Raw genomic sequence first — 7785 nt, 5'->3', positions numbered from 1 at the left:
GACAAGCTGTCTCAACCGCTTCCACCCAAAAGTGCTTTGGCGTCTTCTGCTCATCAAGCATGGTTCTCGCCATTTCGATGAGCGTCCGGTTCTTCCTCTCAACAACTCCATTTTGTTGAGGTGTGTACGTAGCTGAGAACTCATGTGAAATCCCTTCTTCGCCAAGAAAGGTGTCCACATTTGCGTTCTTGAACTCCGTTCCGTTGTCGCTGCGAACCTTCTAGATCTTTACTTCAAATTGATTTTGGGCCTTCCTAGCAAAGTTTTGGAAGATCTTTTGGACCTTTGATTTATCATCGAGAAAGAACACCCACAAAACTTAAAAAATCATCAACTATAACTAGACCAAAAGAGTTTCCACTGATATTTTGTAAGCGTTGGGACCGAAAAGATCCATGTGAAGTAGCTCGAGCGACCTCCTTGTGGTCATGATGTTCTTGACGGGGTGGCTTCCTCCAACCTGTTTTCCTGCTTGGCAAGCGCTGCAAAGTCTATCCTTATCAAATATGACATCTTTAACACCAAGGATATGATCACCTTTAATAAGCTTGTCAAGGTTTTGCATGCCCACATCACCTAACCGTCTATGCGACAACCAGCCTTTAGAGGATTTAGAAATTAAGAAAGTTCTAGGTTGAGCCTTTTTAGTGAAATCAACAATGTAAAGATCACATTTGCGTATACCGGTAAAGACCATTTTATGAGTATCTCTATGAAACACTTGCCAATCTACTTTGGTAAATAGGCCATTGAAACCAAAGTCATCTAGTCTAGAAACGGAAAGCACATTATAGCCAAGAGATTCAACGAGCATGACATTTTGTATGGAGCTATCATGTGAGACGGCCACCTTACCGAGGACAACCACCTTACCCTTTGAGTTATCACCAAAAGTGACATACTTTTGAGGGCCTTCGTTTTCAGCAAGCTCACGAAACATATCTTTATCTCCGGTCATGTGATCGGTACATCCACTATCAAGGACCCATTCCTTTCCTTCTGCCATGTATCCCCGAAGATTTTCCATAAGACCAAAGTGTCTCATTGCATCATCAAGATCAAAGTCACTGTCATCATCCTCATCATAGTATCCATGTTCAACATCGTCATGTGGTGGATCAATTCCTAGAGAGGGTGATTCATTAGATAAATGAGTTTGACAATGATCTTCTTTATGAATTCTAATAGCTTCGGAAATAATATTGCTAATAATTCCAACATCTCCTTTGGCACGCATAAGATTTGTAAGCTCAAATAGACAATCACCAAACTTAGGATCATTGGAATTCATCTTACTCAAGGCAATAGACTTATGAAGAATCTCATCTAGATTTTGCAAGGAATAATTTGGAAATTGTTCCTCAAGAAATTTCCATATAGTGTAGGGACACTTAAGAGTACGAAAGCAACCTATCAGGTTTCTAGGAAAACCTCTAGTGATAAGATTAACAGTTCTAAGATTGCTAATCATGTCAATTGACTCATCAAGGGTAGGATGCATAGGATCAACATGAGGTGCACAAGGGCTAGTAATGTACTTGTTCAAATGATATTCATCAAAAATCACAAGCATCTCATTTTTCCATTCATGAAAGTACTCCCCATCAAGTATAGGCACTCTATGTCTAAGACTCCCCAAAGTAGACTCATCCATGTTCCTCCAGTGGTGTTTAAACCAAAGCAATGGAGACCAAAGCTCTAATACCAATTGAAAGGATCGAGAAGAGGTGTATAGAGGGGGGGGGGGCAATAGACCCTTAACACACAAAGTAGGCAGTTTTTAAGTTTCTGAAGTTTAAGTGGAGATTTAGCATAAGTTTAACCATTCACAATACAAATCAAGCAAGCATGCAAAGAGTATATGAGTAGCGGAAAGTAAAGAATTTAACTTGCAAGAAATTAAAGGGATGGGCTTGGAGTGTGCAAACGCAATTGGAGACACTGATGTTTTTGTCGTGGTTCCGATAGGTGGTGCTATCGTACATCCATGTTGATGGAGACTTCAACCCATGAAGGGTAACGGCTGCGCGAGTCCAAGGAGGGCTCCACCCACGAAGAAGCAACCTTGTCTATCCCATCATGTCCATCGCCCACGAAGGACTTGCCTCACTAGGGTAGATCTTCACGAAGTAGGCTGTCAGGACCCCGACTCAATGCCACATCGATCTAGCATGTAACACCTCATATCACTTTGCGGCCTCACGCACGGTATTCCCACGGGTGTCGCCTTACCTTTGCCTGGGACCGTTTGCGCCTTTTGGCACACGTATATGATAGTGTCGCTAGCATCCATATGATAGGGAGCCCGGGCTGACATGGCTAGTCGTAAACCCAAAGTGGCACAAACTTACAGGGACAGGCATCCATGACCCAGCATCGAACGTGTCGGTCATCAGCGAGTGAATCCAGGCTGTAGCACTGGGCTAGCAGGACTCCGGTGAACCAGGCTGTAGCGGGCTAACAGGACTCCGGTATTCATCGCGTGACATTTCCCCGAAGGGACAGACACAGGAACGAAGAAGGACACATGCCGGCCAGCCTAAGTGTTCCGGAGCAGTAGCAAGCTACCATGGCTCGGTGGAAACACTAGGAGACATTTCCCGGTAAGAGAGGCTATAGTCAGATCCCACACATACCAAGCATTTCAATAACATACACACAATATGCTCGATATGTGCAAATACAACATGGCATCACAACATGACTCTACAACTCAAGTATTTTATTCAATAGGCTCCGAAGAGCGAGATAATACAAACATGGGTCTCATGACCCAACACTCAGAGCATACAAGTCAAAGCACAAGCGGAAGCTTAACATGTCTGAGTACAGACAACTATAAATGAAAAGGCTGAAAAGCCTGACTATCTACCAGATCCTGCCGAGGGCACAAGATCGTAGCTGAGGTAACAAGCTAAACGTCGAAGTCCACGTGGAACTACTAGTGAGACTGAAGTCTCTCTGCAAAAACATAAATTAAGCAACGTGAGTACAAATGTACCCAGCAAGACTTACATCAGAACTAACTACATATGCATCATTATCAACAAAGGGGATGGTGGGGTTTAACTGCAGCAAGCCAGCTTTGACTCGGTGGCTATCCTGAACTACGACTGCAAGTAACTCTTTTGAGGTGGCGCACACGAGTCCACATATTCACCATATCAATACACCACTATGGATCCGCTCCCGTCTCCCTGCGAGAACGCCATCCATAGCACTCACGCTTATCTTGCGTATTTTAGAGTATCCACTTTCACTTGTCTATGAACTGATATAAGCAACCCAGAAGTCCTTTACCGCGGACACAGCTATTTGAATAGATGATGTTAACCCTGCAGGGGTGTACTTCTTCACACATGTTTCCACCACTTACCGTCTGCACACGACATTTGCTCGGCAGACTTCAAGCGAAAGCCGACGTGGGTGTAGACCACGACCTACCTAAACACTCAAGTCTCTAGTCCAGGTTTATCGCCTATTCGGGTTCCATCCATGAGGAGATCCGGCCGGAGTTTCGCTCACAGCCCCAAACGATGTGAACAGGGTTCCGTGACACCAAACGGGCGCCCGGTATACCCGGCCACGTGCCTACCGCATCACAGCCCACCCCTCCGGTCAGCACTGTGCACGGCCTCCAGCATACTACAAACACCAGAAACTACTTGCAACTCCTGGACAGAGGACTTGGGTGAATAAGAAGTCGAGCGGGGTCATATTTCAGGGCCCAATGTATGGTAGTAGCTGAATCCTGGATCACAAACACAGAACTCAGTTCCTAAGGACGGCTTCAATGAGACAACCCACCATGTACTCCTACATGGCCTCTCACCGCTACCTTTACCAAATCATGTTCACACACTTAGCTCACACGCAGTAGGACATGTTCACACGCCTCTAATTCATCCCCGATGAATCAGACCTGACTCAACTCTAAGCAGTAGCAGGCATGACAAACAAGCATGAATGAGTAGGAACATCAGGGCTCAAACAACTCCTACTCATGCTAGTGGGTTTCATCTATTTACTGTGGCAATGACAGGTCATGCAGAGGATAAAGGGGTTCAACTACCGCAGCATGTAACAGTTGAATCGGTGTTGTCCTAATGCAGTAAAAGAGAGCAGGAGCGAGAGAGTGGGATTGTATCGGAATGAACAAGGGGGTTTTGCTTGCCTGGCACTTCTGAAGATAATATAGCTCTTCATCGGTGTCATCGATCACATCGCCGGTACACATCTATCGAGAGGGGACAATTACCGGCAAACAAGGAAGAACACAATCAATGCAATGCGACAATATGATGCATGAATGTGACATGGCAATATGATGTGATTTGGGCTAATGCATCTAGCAACAGGTTAAATGGGGCTGGTTTGAACACTAGGTTCAAATTCAAACTCCATATGTGAGAGTTTAAATGCCATTTAATTGAATTGTCCTAAACAGTGGTCATAAGTTGTTCTAACATGCATGAAAATGGTACAGATGGATAGATTGGATTTTTCTGATCATTTTTCATATATAAATTATTTCATTTGGAGTTACGGTTGAATTTCTATGAATTTTTGAAGTTTGGGATATTTTCTGGATTTTCTGAATTATTTTAAATCCAGAAAGAAATAATTGCGTCAGCCTGACGCCAGCATGATGTCAGCGAGTCAACGGCCAGGTCCAGGTCAAACCTGACGTGCGGGGTCCACACGTTAGTGACACAGGAACTAATCCCGGTCAAACCCAGCGCTGACTGGGGTTTGACCAGGGGTGGGGGCCCACTGTCAGTGGCTGTATGTTGTTTAACTAGCTGGGTTAGCTCCTAATGATGGAGCCACGTCAGCTCCCGCCGGAGTTTCGCCGGCGACGACCTAAACTGCGGCGGAGACGCACCGGGGTGGCTCGGGTTTCGTCTATACTGCACCGTTCAGTGCGCCCTTTGGCCCTACGGAGAGCTGGCGCGATGGCGCGTCGGATGGTCGTGGTCTCCGGGCCTGGGGTGGCCGGAGTCAACGGCGGCGAGCTCGGTTGCGGCCGCCGGAGCTCAGGTGAGACACGGGCGACCACTAGAGGGCACGGGAGGGCGAGCTGCAGCATGCAACGGGCTCGTGGAGACGTTCTGAGCACGATGGTGTACTCGGGTGGGAGCTCCAGTGGCTGCAGTGACGGCGGCGATGAGGTCAGCGGCAGCCGGAGTTCGGCGCGGCGGAGCTATGGCCTAGAGCTCGCAAACGCGAGGGGAAAGAGAGGGGTTCTGCACGGAGGTTCACAGCGAGGTCGATGAGCAGCTCGGTAGTCTCGGGGAGGCGTCGGAGGCGGCGAATCGACAAGCGGCATCCGGCGGCCGTGCGTGAAGAAGACGGCTCGATGACGTCGATGCAGGGCGTCCGAGGTCGCTTGACTCGGCGGAGAGGATGAGGGCGAGGTAGCCGAGCTACTGGGCACACCGAGGGGTCGAGGGGGAGGCTCTGGGTGCGGCAATGGCGAGCGGCGGCGATGAGCTCTGCTCGGGCTGCGCGAGAGAGAGAGCAGAGGAGGGGGAAGGGGCCGAGAGAGAGCAGAGAGCGAGGGGAGAGACAGAGGGGGCTACGGGCGTATCCAGACGCGTCGGGGCGCCTCGGTGGCAAGCAGGAGGTGGCCAGGGCGGCGTTGGCGCTCGCCACCAAGCTGCTTCGGTGCGAGGGGAGGAAGACGACAGGAAAAGGGTGGGCTGGGCCGCGCTGGGCCGGTCCTGTTGGGCTACCAGGTGGGCTTCACAGGTAAGTCGCCAGGTATCTGCTCTGTTTTAATTCCTGTTTATGTTTTCTATTTTTTTTTAAATTTGTTTTGCCACTGTTTTGAATTTAAAAATAATTCAAACAATGCCAAAAACTCCTCTAAATATTTTTGTTTTGCTAGATGGACTTTTCCAAAAGCTCATAAATTATTTCAGGGATATTTGAAATTATAATCTAATTATATGAATATAATTCAAATTCAAATAACTAATGATTTAAATTCAAAGTCCCAAGATTAAGTCCTTAAAAATGTTCAATATTTTGGTTGGGACCAGAACCCTTTGCCAAAATTATCAAACATTTAAGAAGAGCATTTTGGAACAATGAGTGAGATTTTAGGGTTTTTTCCCTTCTTTTATTTAGGGTTTTGAGGCTTCCAAATTTCCCCAGTTCAAGTTCAAAAATTTAAACATGATGCAAACACTAGGCAGCACCAGAAGCTAGGGATGTGACAACTCACCCCCACTAAACAAGAATCTCGACCCGAGATTCAAGTGTAGGGTAAGTCGAAGGGGAACGCAACCTAACACAATCTTCACGATCCAGGTTGCCCTTCATAAGAACATTGATTCGATCACCATCATTGTCTTGATGTCTTGCTCCGAGAATGCCAACTGACATGACAACGAGAGGGGAAAGAAAACTCTAGAAGGATCGAACTTCTCGAAGGTCGAACAACTCACGGAATGAGACATAGAACCATCTCTCGGGTTGAGACACGAGATACACATCAAGAGGGGTGGAAAGAAACGGATGACGAAGGTTCACTAGGTGGACAACAATTCCACACTTAAAAAGGTGGTAAACGATTGTCAATGTAGCGAGGAGTTGAGTTTCCATGATGCCACAGCGGGACATCCTGGAGGAGGGTGATTCATAGATTATTACCTTAAGTGGCAAAAAGAATTACCTTTGATATAGAGATCATTGAGACTCTCTATATCAGCCTAAGGCAAATCACAGCAATCGATTGGCGGGGGTCGGTAGGATGGCATACTCGGACTTGGATGATGTGGATTACCTTGTTGAAGACAACGTAATGGATGAATTTGCTTACCACCGGAAATGGAAGAGACCCATGGTAGAATGGCACATTGGCGGTGCAAGCTGGGAACAAAATGCAAATGCTGGAAATGATTCTGGTAACTGGGGAAAAACCCAACAATAGAGAGTGAATTCACTGTTGGAGTGGTTATAGCATAACCGAAGAGACTAGGAGCAATCCCGGTTATTGCCGGCGATAATACCTAGCGCTTGTGCGTGCTCTCAAGAACTTGAGCATTTCCATATTCATTAGGTTTTACCAATATCCGTGTCAAGGATCCTGGCAACACATCATACTACCATGATGAATACCGGTGGAAGATGCAGAAGCAAAGGAGGATAACACTTTCTCAGATTTCACCTTAGCGAGGCCAAGGGAACGAAATCTGGATGATCGACCGAGAGACATTTAGCACTCCGCTTCTAATGTTCTCCTTGATGTGCTAGTGTAATCCATTTATTGAAATGGTTTGGTAACCAGACCATCAAGTAAAAAGGTCGGACTTCGGGAGCACAAAAATCCATAAGGAGTAACTTATTGGAGTAAAACCCTACGAAATCCTTATGGGGAGGTGGCCAACTTCTTCAATCAAGATACTACAATAATAGGTCTTCCGGTTGGGTGTGTTGGCCACGACATCCACTTTACCGGTTATCGAGGGACCAGTATTATAGTTCTTGGGAAATGTTCCAACCATCACATCTGCCTGAGATTCAGATCTGGTTGGTTTCAGGATATTCCAGACTCATCGAGTCTAGGAAGAAAAATGAAAGTTTGCAACACAAATCGACGAGATGACGTTGCGAGATTCTCGGGAAATGAACTACGATAGTAAGCTCCAAAACATGAGCTGGTTCTGCTACAAACATGTGAACACGTTGTCCCAGACAAGCATGGCCACGTAGTAGTCTTATAATTAAACACTACCGAGTTCAGGTGGGGAACCATAATCAAGGATATCGAAGTCTTTA

The sequence above is a fragment of the Triticum dicoccoides genome, chromosome 7B, assembly GCF_002162155.2.
Source record: "Triticum dicoccoides isolate Atlit2015 ecotype Zavitan chromosome 7B, WEW_v2.0, whole genome shotgun sequence".
Classification (NCBI taxonomy): Eukaryota; Viridiplantae; Streptophyta; class Magnoliopsida; order Poales; family Poaceae; genus Triticum; species Triticum dicoccoides.
This window is presented reverse-complemented; position numbering follows the sequence as displayed.